This window comes from Balaenoptera acutorostrata, chromosome 7 (assembly GCF_949987535.1).
Source record: "Balaenoptera acutorostrata chromosome 7, mBalAcu1.1, whole genome shotgun sequence".
NCBI lineage: Eukaryota > Metazoa > Chordata > Mammalia > Artiodactyla > Balaenopteridae > Balaenoptera > Balaenoptera acutorostrata.
Genome location: NC_080070.1, coordinates 41,725,896 through 41,748,068, shown reverse-complemented (window position 1 = coordinate 41,748,068; position 22,173 = coordinate 41,725,896). Strand labels below are relative to the sequence as shown.

General features: G+C 38.9%; 1 protein-coding gene across 6 annotated transcripts in view; it reads right to left on the bottom strand.

The window, feature by feature from the left end:
* Nucleotides 1-22,173, bottom strand: part of ELMO1 (engulfment and cell motility 1) — a 556,794-nt gene that overhangs the window by 479,403 nt on the left and 55,218 nt on the right. For 4 of the 6 annotated variants that reach the window (XM_057549627.1, XM_007195080.3, XM_057549628.1 and 1 more), the window contains exon 2: nt 17,997-18,084. The exons of the other annotated variants lie outside the window; for them this stretch is intronic. The gene's annotated coding sequence lies outside the window, so the exon portion shown is untranslated. The remainder of the gene's footprint in view (nt 1-17,996; nt 18,085-22,173) is intronic. 6 annotated transcript variants of the gene reach the window in all.

The window sequence follows — 22,173 nt, the reverse complement described above, 5'->3', positions numbered from 1 at the left end:
TAACTAAACAGGGCATCAGAATCGCCAACACATTAGTAAATCATATTTTTTAAAGGCTTTTAGCAAAGTAGACAAATTAGGAGTAGAGCAGAATTTTCTTCCTAAAGGATGTCTACAAAAAACAATAATCATTCTCAATTATGAACCATCAAGCTTTCCCTTTAAAATCAAAAACAAGGCAAGGAAGTCAAATAGCACAACCTCTATTAAATATTGTACTGGAGGTCTCAGCCTACACAATAAGACAAGAAAAACAAACAAGCATTATAAGGATTGGAAGGGAGGGAAAGCAGATTTGTCATTATTTGGATGATATGATTGTCTACTAGACACCTTATTAGTATTAATAAGACATTTGTCAAGGTTTCTGCATATAAGATCAAAATACAGAAGTGATTTGCATTTCTATACACCAGCAACAAAGCATTAGAAATAGCAGTCTTTTAAATATACAATAATAAAAAAAGAGATTTTTACGAGATCTTTCTGTATAAGATAATAAAATTTATTGAAAAATATTAAACACCAAAATAAATGGAGAGATATCTAAAGTGTATGAATAAGAGGAATCAACACTGTAAAGACATCAACAAGGACATATAACACACGTAAAGGCTGGAGAAAGGTCTACAAACAGACAGAAGCGTGCTATATGCTAAGGCTGACACTGCAGACCAGTGTGGGGAAAAATGAACTATTTAATAAATGGCTCTGGAACAATGAAGGAAAAAATTAAATTCAACCCCTACCTCACAATTTACATTAAATGGAACCATTCCTGAGATTAAGTATTAAAATGAACAGAAAGAAAATCTTAAAAAATATATACAAGAATATCTTAATTATCATAGGATAAGAAGGATACCTTACACAAGATATAAGTAGTTCAAAACATAGAACTGCAGGCCACCTTTCCCCCAGTTAGTCACAAGTAGTCAGTTCACCTACAGTATAATTAAAAACTATTTATCAAAAGGTACCATAAGAAAAATATAATATAAAAATATGTCACATATTGAGAAGATATATGTAACATAGTGAACAAAGACTTAATACATATAATATATAAAGAACTCCAATGAATCAATATGAAAAGAATATGTAAGCCAAAAGGTATACCCAGGCATTCCATCCAAGAGAAAATATGAAGGTCAATAAACTTATGAAAAGATGGTCAACTTCATCAGTAATTGAAGAAATGCAAAGAAACCTCAATATAACACCATTTTATACCCATGAGACTAGAAAATTTATACAACCTGACAATCTCAAGTACTGACAAATAGGTGAAGAAACAGGAAGTTTCATATAGCCCTGGGAAGAATTTAAATTAGCACAACTACTTTAGGAATACACTATCATTGCCTAGTAAAGCTCTAGGTTGTACACACTAAAACATGGCTCCTCCTCCTGGGTATACACCCAGGAAAAACTCTTGATCATCTAGGAGAAGTGTACAAAAATATTCACAGCATCTCACTAACAGCAAGAAATTGGAAACAACTCAAATAAATGTCTAACCCAAGAAAAATAAACTGCAGCATATCCATAAAGTAGAATACACTATAAAGAGTGAAAATGAACTACAGTTACCAATATATGCATCAACATGAGTGAATCGAAGAAACATAATTTTAATGTTGAGCAAGTCACAGAAAAGGTCATAAAGAATAATTCCATGTTTTATAAAGTTGCAAAATATAGTTTATATTTGTCTAACCCAAGAAAAATAAACTGCAACATATCCATAAAGTAGAATACACTATAAAGAGTGAAAATGAACTACAGCTACCAATATATGCATCAACATGAGTGAATCGAAGAAACAATTTTAATGTTGAGCAAGTCACAGAAAAGGTCATAAAGAATAATTCCATTTTTTATAAAGTTACAAAATATAGTTTATATTTGTGTAACTCTAAAAATAAAAAGCAAAGAACTCATTAATAAAATATTCAAGACAAATGTTACAAGGCTGAGGGAATGAAATGGAATCAGGGCTTCAAAGGCATTGGTGATGTTCTATTTCTTAGGCTGGGTGGTGGGTACCTGGGTATTAATTTTATTATTCTTCATTAAACAATATTTATCTTTTATATATCATCATTTGCCTATATAGTGAACTTAATAAAATTATAGAATTCCATCATAATTTATTAAAATAAAAATGTTATATCTAGAGGAACCAAGATGGCAGAGTAGAAGGATGTGCTCTCACTCCCTCTTGCGAGAACACCAGAATCACAACTAGCTGGTGGACAAGCATCGACAGGAAGACACTGGAACTCACCAAAAAAGATACCCCACATCCAAAGACAAAGGAGAAGCCACAATGAGATGGTAGGAGGGGAACAATCACAGTAAAATCAAAAACCATAATTGCTGGGTGGGTGACTCACAAACTGGAGAACACTTAAACCACAGAAGTCCACCCACTGGAGTGAAGGTTCTGAGCCCCACATCAGGCTTCCCAACCTGGGGGTCTGGCAACGGGAGGAGGAATTCCTAGAGAATCAGACTTTGAAGCCTAGTGGGAATTAGATTGCAGGATTTCGACAAGACTGGGGGAAACAGAGACTCCACTCTTGGAGGGCACACACAAAGTAGTGTGTGCATCGGGACCCAGGGGAGGAGCAGTGACCCCAGGGGAGGCTGAACCAGACCTACCTGCTAGTGTGGGAGGGTCTCCTGCAGAGGCGGGGGGTGGCTGTGCCTCACCGTGGGGACAAGAACACTGGCAGCAGAAGTTCTGGGAAGGACTCCTTGGTGTGAGCCCTCCCAGAGTCTGTCATTAGCCCCACCAAAGAGCCCAGGTAGGGTCCAGTATTGGGTTGCCTCAGGCCAAACAACCAACAGGGAGGGAACACAGCCCCACCCATCAACAGTCAAATGGATTAAAGTTTTACTGAGCTCTGCCCACCAGAGCAACAGTCAGCTCTACCCACCACCAGTCCCTCCCATAAGGAAACTTACACAAGCCTCTTAGATAGCCTCATCCACCAGAGGGCAGAGACCAGAAGCAAGAAGAACTACAATCCTGCAGCCTGTGGAACAAAAACCACATTCACAGAAAGATGGACAAGATGAAAAGGCAGAGGGCTATGTACCAGATGAACGAACAAGATAAAACCCCAGAAAAACAACTAAATGAAGTGGAGATAGGCAACCTTCCAGAAAAAGATTTCAGAATAATGATAGTGAAGATGATCCAGAACCTCGGAAAAAGAATGGAGGCAAAGATCGAGAAGGTACAAGAAATGTTTAACAAAGACCTAGAAGAATTAAAGAACAAACAAACAGAGATGAACAATACAATAACTGAAATGAAAACTACACTAGAAGGAATCAATAGCAGAATAACTGAGGCAGAAGAACGCATAAGTGACCTGGAAGAGAGAATGGTGCAATTCACTGATGCGGAACAGACTAAAGAAAAAAGAATGAAAAGAAATGAAGACAGCCTAAGAGACCTCTGGGACAACATTAAACACAACAACATTCACATTATAGGGGTCCCAGAAGGAGAAGAGAGAAAGAAAGGACCAGAGAAAATATTTCAAGAGATTATAGTCAAAAACTTCCCTAACATGGGAAAGGAAATAGCCACCCAAGTCCAGGAAGCGCAGTGAGTCCCATACAGGATAAACCCAAGGAGAAACACGCCGGAACACATAGTATCAAATTGGCAAAAATTAAAGACAAAGAAAAATTATTGAAAGCAGCAAGGGAAAAACGAAAAATAACATACAAGGGAACCCCCATAAGGTTAACAGCTGATTTCTCAGCAGAAACTCTACAAGCCAGAAGGGAGTGGCATGATATACTTAAAGTGATGAAAGGGAAGAACCTACAACCAAGATTACTCTACCCGGCAAGGATCTCATTCAGATTCGATGGAGAAATCAAAAGCTTTACAGACAAGCAAAAGCTAAGAGAATTCAGCACCACCAAAACAGCTCTACAACAAATGCTAAAGGAACTTCTCTAAGTGGGAAACACAAGAGAAGAAAAGGACCTACACAAACAAACCCAAAACAATTAAGAAAATGGTCATAGGAACATACATATTGATAATTACCTTAAACGTGAATGGATTAAATGCTCCAACCAAAAGATACAGGCTTGCTGAATGGATACAAAAACAAGACCCATGTATATGCTGTCTGCAAGAGACCCACTTCAGACCTAGGAACACATACAGACTGAAAGTGAGGGGATGGAAAAAGATATTCCCTGCAAATGGAAATCAAAAGAAAGCTGGAGTAGCTATACTCATATCAGACAAAATAGACTTTAAAATAAAGAATGTTACAAGAGACAAGGAAGGACACCACATAATGATCAAGGGATCAATCCAAGAAGAAGATATAACAATTATAAATATATATGCACCTAACATAGGAGCACCTCAATACATAAGGCAACTGCTAACAGCTATAAAAATGGAAATCGACAGTAACACAATAATAGTGGGGGACCTTAACAGCTCACTTACACCAATGGACAGATCATCCAAAATGAAAATAAATAAGGAAACACAATCTTTAAATGACACAATAGACCAGATAGATTTAACTGATATTTATAGGGCATTCCATGCAAAAGCAGCAGATTACACTTTCTTCTCAAGTGCGCACAGAACATACTCCAGGATAGATCACATCCTGGGTCACAAATCAAGCCTCAGTACATTTAAGAAAATTGAAATCATATCAAGCATCTTTTCTGACCATGATGCTATGAGATTAGAAATGAATTACAGGGAAAAAAACGTAGAAAACACAAACACATGGAGGCTAAACAATACATTACTAAATAACCAAGAGATCACTGAAGAAATCAAAGAGGAAATCAAAAAATACCTAGAGACAAATGACAATGAAAACATGACGATCCAAAACCTATGGGACACATCAAAAGCAGTTCTAAGAGGGTAGTTTATAGCTATACAAGCCTACCTCAAGAAAGAAGAAAAATCTCAAATAAACAATCTAACCTTACACCTAAAGGAACTAGAGAAAGAAGAACAAACAAACCCAAAGTTAGCAGAAGGAAAGAAATCATAAAGATCAAAGCAGAAATAAATGAAATAGAAACAAAGAAAACAATAGCAAAGATCAATAAAACTACAAGCTGGTTCTTTGAGAAGATAAACAAAATTGATAAACCATTAGCCAGACTCATCAAGAAAAAGAGGGAAAGGACTGAAATCAATAAAATTAGAAATGAAAAAAGAGAAGTTACAACAGACACTGTGGAAATACAAAAAGCATCCTACGAGACTACTACAAGCAACTCTATGCCTATAAAACGGACAACCTGAAGAAATGGACAAATTCTTACAAAGGTATAACCTTCCAAGACTGAACCAGGAAGAAATAGAAAATATGAACAGACCAATCACAAGTAATGAAATTGAAACTGTGATTAAAAATCTTCCAACAAACAAAAGTCCAGGACCAGATGGCTTCACAGGTGAATTCTATCAAACATTTAGAGAAGAGCTAACACCCATCCGTCTCAAACTCTTCCAAAAAATTGTAGAGGAAGGAACACTCCCAAACTCATTCTATGAGGCCACCATCACCCTGATACCAAACCCAGACAAAGATACTACAAAAAAAGAAAATTACAGACCAATATCACTGATGAATATAGATGCAAAAATCCTCAACAAAATACTAGCAAACAGAATCCAACAACACATTAAAAGGATCATACACCATGACCAAGTGGGATTTATCCCAGGGATGCAAGGATTCTTCAATACATGCAAATCAATCCATGTGATACACCATATTAACAAATTGAAGAATAAAAACCATATGATCATCTCAATAGATGCAGAAAAAGCTTTTGACAAAATTCAACACCCGTTTATGATAAAAACTCTCCAGAAAGTGGGCACACAGGGAACCTACCTCAACATAATAAAGGCCATATATGACAAACCCACAGCAAATATCATTCTCAATGGTGAAAAACTGAAAGCATTTCCTCTAAGATCAGGAACAAGACAAGGATGTCCACGCTCACCACTATTATTCAACATAGTTTTGGAAGTCCTAGCCACGGCAATCAGAGAAGAAAAAGAAATAAAAGGAATACAAATTGGAAAAGAAAAAGTAAAATTGTCACTGTTTGCAGATGACATGATACTATACATAGAGAATCCTTAAAATGCCACCAGAAAACTACTAGAGCTAATCAATGAATTTGGTAAAGTTGCAGGATACAAAATTAATGCACAGAAATCTCTTGCATTCCTATACACTAATGATGAAATATATGATAGAGAAATTAAGGAAACACTCCCATTTACCATTGCAACAAAAAGAATAAAATACCTAGGAATAAACCTACCTAAGGAGGCAAAAGACCTGTATGCAGAAAACTATAAGACACTGATGAAAGAAATTAAAGATGATACCAACAGATGGAGAGATATACCATGTTCTTGGATTGGAAGAATCAACATTGTGAAAATGACTATACTACCCAAAGCAATCTACAGATTCAATGCAATCCCTATCAAATTACCAATGGCATTTTTTACGGAACTAGAACAAATCATCTTAAAATTTGTATGGAGACACAAAAGACCCCGAATAGCCAAAGCAGTCTTGAGGGGAAAAAACGGAGCTGGAGGAATCAGACTCCCTGACTTCAGACTATACTACAAAGCTACAGTAATCAAGACAATATGGTACTGGCACAAAAACAGAAATACAGATCAATGGAACAGGATAGAAAGCCCAGAGATAAACCCATGCACCTATGGTTAACTAATCTATGACAAAGGAGGCAAGGATATACAATGGAGAAAAGACAGTGTCTTCAATAAGTGGTGCTGGGAAAACTGGACAGCTACATATAAAAGAATGAAATTAGAACACTCTAACACCATACACAAAAATAAACTCCAAATGGATTCGAGACCTAAATGTAAGACCGGACACTATAAAACTCTTAGAGGAAAACATAGGAAGAACACTCTTTGACATAAATCACAGCATGATCTTTTTTGATCCACCTCCTAGAGTAATGGAAATAAACACAAAAATAAACAAATGGGACATAATGAAACTTCAAAGCTTTTGCACAGCAAAGGAAACCATAAACAAGACGAAAAGACAACCCTCAGAATGGGAGAAAATATTTGCAAACAAATCAACAGACAAAGGATTAATCTCCAAAATATATAAACAGCTCATGCAGCTCAATATTAAAGAAAGAAACAACCCAATCCAAAAATGGGCAGAAGACCTAAACTGACATTTCTCCAAAGAAGACATACAGATGGCCAAGAAGCACATGAAAAGCTGCTCAACATCACTAATTATTAGAGAAATGCAAATCAAAACTACAATGAGGTATCACCTCACACCAGTTAGAATGGGCATCATCAGAAAATCTACAAACAACAAATGCTGCAGAGGGTGTTGAGAAAAGGGAACGCTCTTGCACTGTTGGTGGAAATGTAAATTGATACAGCCACTATGGAGAACAGTATGGAGGTTCCTTAAAAAACTAAAAATAGAATTACCATATGACCCAGCAATCCCACTACTGGGCATATACCCAGAGAAAACCATAATTCAAAAAGGCACATGCACCCCAATGTTCATTGCAGCAGTATTTACAATAGCCAGGTCATGGAAGCAACCTAAATGCCCAGTGACAGACGAATGGATAAAGAAGATGTGGTACATATATACAATGGAATATTACTCAGCCATAAAAAGGAACGAAATTGGGTCATTTGTTGAGACGTAGATGGATCTAGCGACTGTCATACAGAGTGAAGTAAGTCAGAAAGAGAAAAACAAATATCATATATTAACGATATTTGGAATTTGTATGTGGAACCTAGAAAAATGGTACAGATGAACCGGTTTGCAGGGCAGAAGTTGAGACACAGATGTAGAGAACAAACATATGGACACCAAGGGGGGAAAACCGCGGGGGGGTGGGGATGGTGGTGTGCTGAATTGGGCGATTGGGATTGACATGTATACACTGATGTGTATAAAATTGATGACTAATAAGAACCTGCTGTATAAAAAAATAAATAAAATTTAAAAATTTTTTAAAAAACTAATACTAAACTTTCTTTGGGTTATTTGTATGGAAATATGTTAATATAAATGTTTCAGACATTACATGAAATTCCTAAAAATCTTATATGTTCTGGTATAATGTTATAAGTCATAATTCTAGTTATTACTTTAAAATGTATATCTCAGAAATAACTAAATTTCCTTGTCAATTGTATTATTATGAACTTTCATCAAGTCTTTAACTGTGATCATTTTTAAGTCTTTTGTCATTTACAGACAGTTCTGGGTGTACTCTGATGCTTTTGCAAAAATGTTCCTATAAAAGGGTTTCATCTTCAAGGAATTCATGGAAAAGACTCTGACAAGTACAGGTTTCTGGTAACTGACTATACTGTTGAACTGAATGAAGAAGCATTTTCAGAACTCTAATGGAAAGCTGATGAATTCATAAAAGTGCTAACAAAAGATCAAGATCAAAAAACATTAATCACATGGGACTGAGTGAACTGATGAGGATGATTATAATTTTTGTGACTTTCTGTTTGAATTAAAAAAATGTTAAACTTTGGTATTTATTTACCTAGAAACTTCACTTATGTGAAAGGCCAAATTTTAGCATAATAACAAAAGAATGATGCATTCCTTTACTAATTAATAAACACTGGAAGTACCTTTAAACTTTCCTGTATATATTTAACTTAGTTATGTCTTAAGAAACTATGCATAACACAGAAGAATCTATAATCTGGTAAAGAATGAACAGTTTCTTTCCTAAAGATGTAAGGAGCATATTTTCTACTGATGTAGAGTTTAAAAACCTTCAGATTTGAACAGGACAGAATGACTGCAGTTTCTTCCTGATTCTCTTAATCATTGGCATGTTCCTTATTCCTTGCCTGAAATTCCGTCCTCTCATGCACCTCCTGCATCACTCCCTTGATGAGTTGATGGCCTGTCGTGTGATTATTTAGCTAGTCTGGGGGATGATGGGCCGGGGGTGGGGTTCATACAGAGAGAAATGAGAAAGCAGTTGAGATGTAGGCTCAGAAATACCTTTTTTCCATGTCCCTGTTACTAAAACTAATAAAAAGTAACTGTCAAAAGTAAAATCCTGAAATGACTTAAGTCGCTACAAATACTTGCTAGTAATTGCCATTTAGTCATTCTCTTGACCTTCTGTAGTGAGTACAGGATGAACATTGGCTCTTCTCAGTTTCAGTTAAAAAAAAAAAAAGCAATGAGCTTCTAGTTTCAAAACTCTCTGATTAATCACAAATAACCTAGTCCTGATCCCTAATTTTAAAAATAAGAAAACTACCCAGAGAAGTTAAATGACAGAGGCAACAAACATATCTTCATATGTTTAAGACCATAACTTCTGAGGTCAGAGGGCCTGGGTTGTAATCCTGACTGTGTCACTAACTGGCCAGGTGACTCTGGCCAAATACCTTCCCTTAAGCTCTCCAGGCCTCAGTTACTCGTCTGTAAAATGGGAATAATACTGCTACCTCATAAGGTTACTATGATGATTAAATGATGCCAAGTGCTCCCATGAGAACCTGGCACACAATAAATGTTCAATAAATGTTTATTATCTTTATTTCCTAAAGTCATAAAGCCTGGTAGTTCCAAAATAGAATTTTCTATAGATTTCTCTTTCTATCCACCCAACCCTAAGCTACACATCTCATTTTTAAAGTTATAGCAGCTTAATAATTAACATTTTTTATAACTTTGAATTGTGCTAATATACTTTTTTCTCCTCCCCAGGGCTAACTGGAACATATGCAAGTGTATTTCAAACTAATAAAAATGCAGTAATTCAATAAATAATTGTCAGTCTACTTTCTGTCAATCCCTTCAGTCTAGTTTACACATTTAATGGGTATTTTCAGCTATGTTTCTAGATAAAACATAGCTTCTATGTTCTTCTCAAAACTAAAACATAGTTTCTATGTTTCTATGTTTCTCTCCTTTCCCTGCTGCCTTAGGAGGCCCACTCTGAGCTCAGCAAAGGTTCATGTTTAAGGCACTAACAAAGCAGGAGCATCCAATCAATGAGAAAATAAAACATAATTTGTTACTTAATAGTTCTAAACAGAAAGCTGAAGTCTACATCATGGGAAAATGTGCACTGTGTTGGCTTTCCTGACACTATGATTTATTTATCGTTTCAATTATAGCTGGGGTATGGGTACCATGTATGAAGTTCCCAAAGAGCTCATATGGCCCTGGCCCAGCTTCAGCCTGCTTTTCCCAAAAGCTGTAGTTTATACCCTAAGATCACATTTAAAATATTTAACACAGACACAGGGTGCACGGTGACCAATCAGAATGGACTCTGGCCATGAGAGATCAGTATACCAGTGAGTCCTGGCTGAAGGCCAGTGCCTTGAACACCCAAGCAGCCCAGGAAGGAAAAAGGAAGAGCTGGCTGCTGAAGCTTTGCTATTGTTATACAGCCATTTATATCTAACTGTAGAGGCATCTAGCTCCCATTTCTCCACGTTGTCCAAAAACTTAATAATACATTTTTGAAAGTCTTGCAAAAGCTCAATATACTATATATCCAGGGCATCATTATCACTTGCCAGATAAAAAGAACATTACTTAACTGTTAAAAAAAAAATCTAGAAGTTTTACATAGTAATTTTTGGTTCTTTGTTCCTATCTCCCTGATGCCTCTAACAGTTTCTCTCCTTGGAAGCAAAGCAGTACACAAAAGCACACATAATCACACCTTAACAGGTTACCATTTCCCTGCTAAAAACCTGGTAACTGAAAAAGAAGGAAAATCTTTCTGTTTTTACGAACCAGTAACCAGATACCAAATTTTTCCTAATCAGAAAGGACCAGTTCATGCAGCCCAAGAGGGAAAGGCTGAATCAGCTCAGCAAGGTTTAGGATTATACCTTTGAACAGAGACCTGGTCTTATAACCACTGTTTTTTAAACATTTTTGTTTATCCCAGATCAAAAAGTTGCAAGAGGGGCTTCCCTGGTGGCGCAGTGGTTGAGAATCTGCCTGCCAATGCAGGGGACACGGGTTCGAGCCCTGGTCTGGGAAGATCCCACATGCCATGGAGCAACTAAGCCCGTGAGCCACAACTACTGAGCCTGCGCGTCTGAAGCCTGTGCTCCGCAACAAGAGAGGCCGCGACAGTGAGAGGCCCGCGCACCGCGATGAAGAGTGGCCCCCGCTTGCCACAACTAGAGAAAGCCCTTGCACAGAAACGAAGACCCAACACAGCCAAAAATAAATAAATAAATAAATAAATAAATTTATTAAAAAAAAAAAAAAAGTTGCAAGAAATCTGTGAGCCTTTAATTCACAGCATCCCTTAATTATCCATTAGCTGAAAATCTCCATATCCACAGGATGTGGCAGGTCTTAAAGTTTCAAGAAAGGGAAGCTGCCAGGCCATGTGTCTGTCTTTGGGTCCGCAAACTTAGGTCACTAGAAACAGATCTTAGTTCAGGGATGAGTCAACTCTGTGGCCTCACACAGTTATGCAAATGAGGGTGAAACACTAGTACATCCCCAGGAAAGGGAGGGCCATGACCTTTTGTGACCTGCAAGGGTTACCCCTCCCAACAATCCTCGGCAGGCAGGCAGAGCAGTTCAAAGGGGAGAAGATGGGTAAATCTGCATAAGGATAGAGGAGTTGCCAGGAAAAAAGGGACCCAGAACCCTTCCTTTTGACATTCAACTTATTAGACTCTCTGATGGGTAGGGATTGTCCTGAGCAAAAGGAAACCTAGAGTTTGAAGGGATTAATTAATAGCCCACCAAAGTGGTATTAAAATTACTTTAAACTGAAAACATCAAAACAATCAGCAGCTACAGAAAAAAAAATTATCTAAACCTAGAGCAAAGCCTCCTCAAAATACAGTTGCCCCTGACCTCCCCTTCAGAGGGAAGAGTGACCCTTACCACCAGAAAGTATGAATTCTGCTTCCATTAACATCAACAAGCCCAAGAGAACTTTCCATACTTTCCCACTGAAGCTCTAAGCCCCCTACCCTTTTTTCTTAAATTGGTGTATAGATCTTTACCTCTGAACATTTGACAAATTACTCCTTACTGAGAACTACTGCAAGCACAGGTAAACAAGGCTTCTCTTTTCTCCTGTTAATCTGGCTATTGTCAGTTAATGGACAAGCCCCAGACCAACCTAAGTGGGTAGAGGAAAAGTTTTCCGCCCAACAGGTCCCAAAGACAGAAGGAAAAGTCAGAAGTAAAACCCAAGTTCAAAAACAGGATCTGGAGAGTTCGTCCACAATCCAGTCATGCTGGCTGAGGGAGCCTGTACCCAGGCAGCAGCTGAGCTCAGATGTGTACGTATAAGAACCGTGACATTAGAAGGCTACACTGGGGTACCCTGTGGACTGCGCAAGGATCTAGGCCAGTTCTGGCTCCCAGTTCTCTCTCTTCCTGGCATCCTGAATCAGATCTGAAATGTGGACCAGATACACCCCTAAAGTTTTCAGACAGTGGCAGCACTGAAGAGATGGGGTGTTAACCGACCTCCAACTAATGTGCATAAAAGAATGTTCAGAAACTTGATATGAAAAATGAAAGAATACTGACCAAATTTGAATGTCAGTACACACAAACCCACAGAGAGAAAGAGATGGAGAGAAAAAAAAAAATTCCAAAAACTGCTACGGCTAGGATATAAAAGGGGAAAAGAAACTAGTATTTACCCGTGGTCTTCTATGTAAATACACTTACATCTAATTTGCTAAATTCTTGACTCTGCTCCCCACAATGTTTATTCTTCAACATTTTCCCTTTCAGGAAGTGGAACCTCTAGTCAAGTAATCTAAGAATCATTCCTAACTCTTTTTTCTTTTTTTTATCCCGCTCATTCATATTCACTGTCAAGACAAGCAGATATCTGACCTCCTATGTATCTCTCCCAGTTTTCTTCCACCTCCACTGCCACCACCACTTGTGCTGGGACTTCTTTTTTTTTTTTTAATTTTTATTGGGGTATAGTTGATTTACATCACTGGGACTTCTGCAGTAGCCTCCTAACTGGTCCCTTGCATTCACTTGCTCCTCCTCCCACTCCCAATTCCATTCACTACAGAGAACTTTTAAAATATCTTATCACTTCCCAACTCAGAATCCCTCAATGGGTTTCCAGTGCTCCTAGAATCTTCACCATGACCTTATCTTGTATCATTCTCTCCTTGGTCGTTACTTTGCAGCCACTACAGTCTTTCTGGAAAGGGTCGGGCTCTATCCTACCTCACTCTCTACTTGGAAAGATAAACTGAAGCTCATCTTCTGATCTCGGATTAAATGTCACCTTTTCAGAGACCTCTTCCTTGCTTTATTACCTGTGGATGAAAAATGTCGCCTGCCATATCAGTAAACAAAGAATGTTGCGGCCATCAAGCCATCAGCCACTACAGCGGACCCCAAGAGTGCACCCTGAGAGGACTCAGGATAGGAAAGAACAGGATGCTGGCCCCAGATAGCTAAGGTGCATATCAAAGGAATGATTTCAGTGAGCCCAGACTCTTCCATCTTCCCAAACATAGAAGAGTGCTAAATTCATTAACTTGAGATGTCTGGTTTTCTTTAATTAACAGTCATATTTTGATGTTCTGACTCCCTGGTTTTGTTGCAAAAACTCATATATCCTGGCTCCTCCCTTTCCTCTTCAGACCAGCCCCTCAGCGCTATCTGAGAGGCTTCCTCTTGGGCTTGAGTCCTCAGAAAGTCGACCGAGTAAAACATAATTCTCAATTTTAGGTTGTGCATTTTTTTTCAGTCGACACACCCAACTTCAAAATTAGATATTTATTCTCTACAATGAAAACCTATAGAACTGGTTGCAATTTTCTTTCATAGAATCAGTCAAAACATGTGACAATATACTTATTTGTGTGCTTATTCATGCATGTCCCTTCTTCCAATAGACAGTAAACTCTATGCAGGCAGGGGACATGGTGGTTTTGTTTACCACTGATACCTATCGCCCAATACAACACCCAGCCCCACAGGAGAGGATCAAGAGATATTTGCTGAATGCTACTGCAATTAGGTATTTTAATCTCCACATTACCTGTGATAGGATGACTATATGACCCAGTCTGCTTGACACAGTCTTTGTTTACACCTGTTGAACTAGGATAATGATTGATAAATTCTCACCTTCATTCTGGGCTTTATGCTGAGTAATATAGTCACTCTACCTACAAGGAAGCTGAGATTCGGAGAGATCAAATAAGCAGTCAATTCTCCTTACTCGTGGTAGTTATGCTCTACAGAGTCTTTATGAGCACTAAATTAGCAAATGCTGAACCACTGCTGCAAGGGGAAATGCAGAATTACGTTCCCTCGAGCTAGTGACTGGCCACAATACTTCCTTCAGCCAATCAATAAATAACTTGGTTTCATGTGTGTTTCTGTTTAAAGACACCTCATTTAATATATATTGTGGATTCATTAACATTGAACTCATGGCAACAACATGGTCACTCATGCATGTAAAAAGATAATTAGCATACATATTTTCTTTTTCAGGCATAGCATAGCCTTCTTGCACTTGGGAACACAGAGAACTCTCTATCACTGTGCTTTGGGCTAATTTTAAACAGTGACATTACAAACAAAAAGCATAAAAATGTGGAAAACATGGCATTAAATAGACTATGAAAAAAGGACATCTGTTTACAGTACAAGAGCTGAAAAAAGAAGGCAGAGTGCCTTATTTGACTTCAACTGGGAACTTGTTCACTGGGTAACTCCAAATGTTCACTGCTCTGTTCATGTCTGTGAATGACTACAAAAGCACCATAAGCACTGATTTGAGGTTACTACTCTCAAGTAGACAAATTCACAAATGTGGAAGCCCCCAATAATGAGGATGGACTGTAGCCTTGTATAAGGTTATACAGATACCTTAGAGTAAGGACAGACCCCAGAAAATGTCCAACTTCACAGCTTACATCCATTCATTAGATCAGTATCACCAAGGAAAGAACTGCTCTTTCTAAAGCAGGGTACCACTATTCTAGATAGATTGGTTATAATTATTAAGACTCCTAGATTGCCAGTTTATCAAAGTTCCAGTGGAAAGTGCAGAGAGGCAAAACTCTTCTTCACAGAATGAATACAAATCTGTATAAAAGTAGTTAGCAATCTATGACTCTACACTACTGAAGAGTTAAACTGCAGGAACTAGCTACTAATAAGTGACAATTCACAAGGGAGCCCCAAGTTACTTGTAATAACAATGGGTGATTTCACAATGGGATGCAGGTCCTACGATTAATAAAAAATGTAGGGCTTCCCTGGTGGCGCAGTGGTTGAGAATCTGCCTGCCAATGCAGAGGACACGGGTTCGAGCCCTGGTCTGGGAAGATCCCACATGCCGCGGAGCAGCTAGGCCCATGAGCCACAACTACCAAGCCTGTGCGTCTGGAGCCTGTGCTCTGCAAAAAGAGAGGCCGCGACAGTGAGAGGCCCGTGCACCGCGATGAAGAGTGGCCCCCACTCGCCGCAACTAGAGAAAGCCCTCGCACAGAAACGAAGACCCAACACAGCCAAAAATAAATAAATAAATAAATACATTTTTAAAAAATAAATAAATAAAAGATGTAAATTTGTGGGACTATAAATATTTTTAAGAGTCAAAACTTGAATCATCCACAGACTAATGCCCACGTATATTGACATGTAGACCATGAGAAATCAAGTATCTGTGCCTCTTCCCAGTCCACAGGGGAGGAAAGACTCTTCAGCAAGGTTCCGGTACATGATCACTCTCACTTTTCAGGAAATCCCCTCTACGGTTTCTCACTTCTTAATAAATTTTTATTTACTCTTTTAAAACACATTCAATAACAAGGGTTGAGATCAGCCTGTAAGTTTATGAACAGTATGAGTAAAAATATCTTCAATTACAGACTAGTTTTCTATTTAAGAATTTAAAAGACTATTTAAGACTATTTACAAATTCAGCATTAGAAAAATACTTCCTACTGGTCCACTTTATTCTAAGTGGCTCTGCTCTGTTAGCATGTCAAGACTCACACTACGCTATGGATAGAAGGTATAATGTCTGAAATATTTTTAGCTAATTGATATGAATTTAAGGCAATCTCAAAATCACTTGCCTTATACTTAAAAAAGAAGAGTCTTCTTCCTACTATTTAGAGACTACTAGCTTAGAAATGGTTTTGAAGTTTGGGAGAAAATTAAATGTTCTCTCCTAAACTCAATTTAGAGTTCATAATTTGAAATAATTTCAGACTTACATAAATGTTCCAAAATGATCAAAAAAATAAACAACCCAATTAAAAATGGGCAGAAGACTTGATTAGACACTTTTCCAGAGAGGGCAGGCAGAAGGCCAACAGGCACATGAAAAGATGCTCAACATTGCTAATCATCAGGGAAATGTAAATCAAAACCACAATGAGATATCACTTCACACCTGTCAGATTACCTATTAGCAAAAAAAAAAAAGTAAATAAAAAAGAAAAAAACATAAATAACAAGTGTTGGTGAGGGTGTGGAGAAAAGGGAACCCTCACACACTGTTGGTGGGAATATAAACTGCTGCAGTCACTGTGGAGAACAGTATGGAGGTTTCTCAAAAACTAAAACTGGAACTACCATATGACCCAGCAATTCCACTCCTCGGTATATATTCAAAAAATAAATAAAAACACTAATTTGAAAAGATGCATGTATCCCAACTTTCAAAGCAGCAGCATTATTTACAGTAGCCAAGACATGGAAGCAACCTAAGTGTCCATCAACAGATGAATGGATCAAGAAAATGTATAATATATATATAAAACATATATATACATATATTACTCAGCTATAAGAAAATGAAATTTTGCCATTTGCAACAACCTGGATGGACTTGGAGGGCATTAGACTAAGTGAAATAAGTCAGACAAAGACAAATACTACATGATATCACTTATATATGGGATCTAAAATATACAACAAACTAGTGAATATAACAAAAAAGAAGCAGACTCACAGATATAGAGAACAAACTAGTGGTTACCAGTGGGGGTGGGGGAGTGGAAGGTACAAACTATTGGGTGTAAGTTTGGCTACAAGGATGTATTGTACAACCTGGGGAATAGAGCCAATATTTTGTAATAACTATAAATGGAGTATAATCTTAAAAAATTGTGAATCACTATATTGTACACCTGTAACATATAAAATTGTACATCAACTATATTTCAATTAAAAAAAGTTCCAAGATGAATATGAAGTATATCCTTCACCCAGATTCCCCAAATACTAACGTTTTATCTCTTTTTTGTATTACTACTTTTTTCTGAATTGTGAAGTAGTTCAGAGTACACCAACCCAAAATGCGCCACTCTATCACAAGGACTGTTTTGACTGAAGGCAATTTCTTAAAAAGCAGACACAGGATGAGCTTTCTGATCTCTGCTGATCTGCTTAAAAACAGAATAACAACCTTAACACCTGAGATGAGGTGGCACCAGGTAGACCTGCACAAACGAACCTTATCAAATTGACCCTTACCTTCCATTAGTTTCCACATACATATACCTTTCCCCAGTTTGCCACCCTTGGAAACCTAAAGCCCCTTTCCTTTGTCCTATCACTTTTCTAAAATGTATTGTTCTTTGTTAAGATGCTATACAAACCCAAGTCCTAGCCACCCCTTTGAGTCACTCATCACTGAGTTTCTCCCTTGTGTATGCATGCTGCTTGTGTCACTAAACTTATTTGTTTTTCTCTCATTATTCTGTCTTTTTCAGTCTAATTTGCAGGGCCCCAAGTGGAGAAACTAGGAACATAATGGAAAAAGAATAGTTTTTCCTCCCCTATGACTGTGTATGAATAGTTGTAGACGTGATGTCCCTTTACCCTAAATACTTCAACATGTATTTCTGAAGATCAAGAACATTCACTTACAGGGAATTCCTTGGTGGTGCAGTGGTTAGGACGCCGAGCTTTTACTGCCAAGAGTACGTATTCAATCCTTGGTCAGGAAACTAAGATCCTGCAAGCCGTGCAGCACAGCAAAAAAAAAAAAAAAAAAAAAATTCACTTACATAAACACAGCACAATTATCAAAGTCAGGAAATTAAAACTGATACAACACTAGTATATGATTTCCTATTCAAATTTCACTAATTGGCCCAATTATTTCCTTTATCGTACAAAAACAAAGAATTTGCTTCCCTGATCTGGGAGCCAATCCAATATTGCTTACAGAATTGAGTTATCTGGGACTTCCCTGGTGGCGCAGTGGTTAAGAATCCGCCTGCCAGCCAACACAGGGGACATGGGTTCGATCCCTGGTCTGGGAAGATCTCACATGCAGGGGAGCAATTAAGTCCGTGTGCCACAACTACTGATCCTGCACTCTAGAGCTCGTGAGCCACAACTACTGAGCCCGCGTGCCACAACTACTGAGCCCACGTGCCTAGAGCCCGGGCTCCGCAACAAGAGAGGCCACCACAATGAGAAGCCTGCACAGTGCAACGAAGAGCAGCCCCCGCTCGCCTCAACTAGAGAAAGCCCGCACGCAGCAACAAAGACCCAATGCAGCCAAAAAATTTAATTAATTAAAAAAAGAAAAACAATTTAAAAAAAAAAGAATGCAGGTTTCCTTTTCTTTGGAAGCCTATTGAATGTTGGGCTTGTTATGAGCAGACTGTTGGGGAGGAAGAGAGGAATAAGGGAAGAGGAATCAAGGTTTGGATAACAGGCATAAGGTAGGAGGGCAGATTATTCCTGTCTAGGGAGCCTCACTGAGGAGGAAGGGGTTGCAGAAGAGGATGGCAGGTTTCCCGATACATCTCCCAATAGTCTAACACTGGTCTCCCAGGCCCTGAACTCAATGCCTTCACACACAGCCTCTCATTGAACCATCATGTTACAGACTGAATGTCTGCATCTCCAACTTCCCTCTGTTGAAACCTAATCCCAGTGTGATGGTATTGAAGGTAGGGTTTGGGGAGGTGATTAGCTCCTGAAGGTGGATCCCTCATGAATGAGATTGGTGCCCTTTCAAAAGAGACCACAGGTGAGGACACAGCAAGAGGATGAACTTACTGTCCTGACAATTCACATGCACATTTGTCTGTTGAAGGCCCTGGAAAAGTCCTTCAGTAAAGCAGTCTTTTGGCTTTGTTTTTCCCAGTGTCTCTCAAATTTGACTGTGGAACACTTTAAACATCACATCTGTTAATGATCTGTGGAACACACTTTAGGAAACATCTTAGATGTTTGTGTGGCATGAGTCATGACGAATTAAAGCCTCAAAGGAGGGTGAAAGTGTCAACACCCAGGAATGACAGTCCGATGTGGAGGCATGGGTCTCTCTTTGAGTAAATACCCATAGAAACTGAAAACAAAAGACAAATGATCAGGAATTGTAATTTTTTTAAAGTGTTGTGGTAAACAATCCTGACTTTTGTTCTGCAATCTGTGCAGCTGACTTTCTGTAATATAATAAAATAGTTCATGTGCCACCACACATTGCAAAATGACATTTCAGCCTTCTGGGAAGTTGACTTTGGGGAAAAGAATATCATAATTTGGGGCAAGACATGTTGTGACTGGGGAAACCAAATGTCATCCTGGCTCCCCACCAGTATCGAGTTATTGCTTAGAACTAAACAGAAGTTGGAGAAGGGAGCCTTGGACTTCTTCCCCCAACTCCCGCCCCACCCTCCAGCCATCAGAAATCTATTCTGTACATGACGTGGTACTGTATTTACACAAGAGACCACACAAAATACAGCTGCCACCTGCTCAACACAAAATACATTCTGAATTGCAACAAAAACTTTGGAAAAGTATAACTTTAAGTAGCACACAAAACAATCCAATAAAACCATGTAATTTACATATTTTTGAAGCAGGACTTGCTCAAATAGTTCCCTGCACACAGGGAACCATAGGCCATTTAAATACTGAAAGGCTTGAGTTTCTCAGGTTTCCTCTTTCTAGCAAAGTAGACTTTCTTTTTTTAAAACTTTTAATTCAAGAAAGAAATTACAATGCAACACCAAAGCACTACTTTCCACAGCAGCAAATTAGAGGGCTAATTTGTGGACACAGCCGTGCCCTGTTATCTGTACCTTGTCACTTTAATTTAGCACAATCAAAACCTCACCATTTCTTTCATTTTTACCTCTCTACATAGCAGAATTTTAGCCTTCACGCTGGGTTTCAAAGAGTCCAAAATAAAACCAGCCCACATTAAGCAAAACAGCAATGTAAGACCTTTCCTTTATGTTTGGAGAGAAAGACTTTCAAAGTTCAGGAGGAGGATTTTTTTTAAAGGCACTGAGTAGTCTTGGTAATGCTTTTTAAAGTCTATTTTAAAACACTGAGATTTATTTTCCACCGCTGCATTGACATGAATGTGGACAGTCAAGTGTATTGCCTCAAACAGAAGCAAAGAAGTTGTTACTTGAAATCTGTACACTTTAATCCATTGTTAAAACATCTCAGCTATGCAAGAATCTCTGAGTCACAAATTATCAAAGTTAAAAGATACACAGTCCATCCTGCATTAACAGGCAAGAATGACAGCCTGGGCTCAGGGCTAGTCTCCAGATCCTGCTCTTACAGTAGCGAATCCAGCCATCCCTCAACCATAGGAAATAGACTGTCAAGTTGTACTAGATCCAAATGCTTCCACCTCCACCTATGGGCATGCATAAAGCATGAAGCACGGGTGTCCCCAGGATCCTTTATTAACTCTCTGGCACATGCAACCCTCAGTAGCGAGAGCTGCTCTCTGAAACACAAATTAATCATTGTAAACAGAAATACATGTTTTCCACAGCCTCACAGGCGTCACCCGGCTTCCAAAATCTCATCGCCTTCCTTCCCCATACCACCCACCTTTCTCATCTCTTGAAATTCAGAGCACATTCCGCACCACTTTCATCCCCCAAGGAGCAAAGCCTTAAGTATCTATCACCTGTGCTCTCATTCTGCAAATCATTTGGCTAGAATTCTTAGTAAAAGCGGATGGCCGTGCATCGGCTATCATGGTGCCAAGTTGTAAAAGAGCACCACAGACATGGAAACGTAGATGCTTTTGAAACTCAAATGGTATTTGGAATTCAGAGCTAGTGCCCCACCAGAAATCTGTACTTTGCAGCTGTCACTGGGAGTAAAAAGTCTGCCTTTTGACTGAGCAGGGACCCAAAGCCCATGACAGGGAGCGTTTCCTTACACAGCTGTCAGCCTCCAGCCACTTGGCCACTTGGAGGAATGGGATCAGTTTCACATCAGTTTCACATCCAGTTCCCACCCCTCTCTCCAAGGGGGCTGCCTGGCAGAGCTGGAGAGGGCAGAACTATCTCCATCAAATGGGAAATCTGACTGACAGAGGCACAGCTTAGTAGGAGACCCCAAGGAACACATTTCTTGTTATTGCCTGCCTTTCCCCGCCACCCCAGCCCCTACTCCCAGACGCAAGGAGGCCTAGCAACAGAATGCAAGTGAAAGTTATAGGTCCCTAAGTAGACCACAGGCCCTACCTGCTTTGAATGCCATCTTTCAGGTGATTCTACTTCTAATCCTTTTCACTGGTACGCAGAGGTTGGTACTTATCACAGCGCCTGACCCAGTAAAAAAATCAAACAGATGGCAAAGACTAGTGCCAGAATTCACATGGGGCTTTTTGTTTTGTTTTGTTTGCAAATGGAAACCAAGTCTCTGTTCCTTGAGACTTGCAGGTGCTCACCACTCCACCCTCTAAGCTAGTGTTTCTGTCCGCCAGGTGCTAAGGGCCACGAGCTCTTCATGAGGCAGCACTTTTAGATGAGAGGACGGTCCGACATCTGCCACAGAGCACAGATGGCCAAGCCAGGACTCAACAGCTGACCTAGTGACCGTGTAGACACCCCAACTGAACACGTTGTTCAATGTCCACAGTGTAGAAATGCAAATCAGGCATGTTCTGGAAAAGGAGTAGTTATTTATAAAGGCATCTGTATGAAAGGCTTTATCATGGTATGGGCAAAGGGGTAAACAAAATATAAAATTACACTAAATGGAGGACCCTGAAGTTAGACCAGTGTGGGCCAGTCCATATATGTACGTGTGCTTCCTTTGTAAAAAT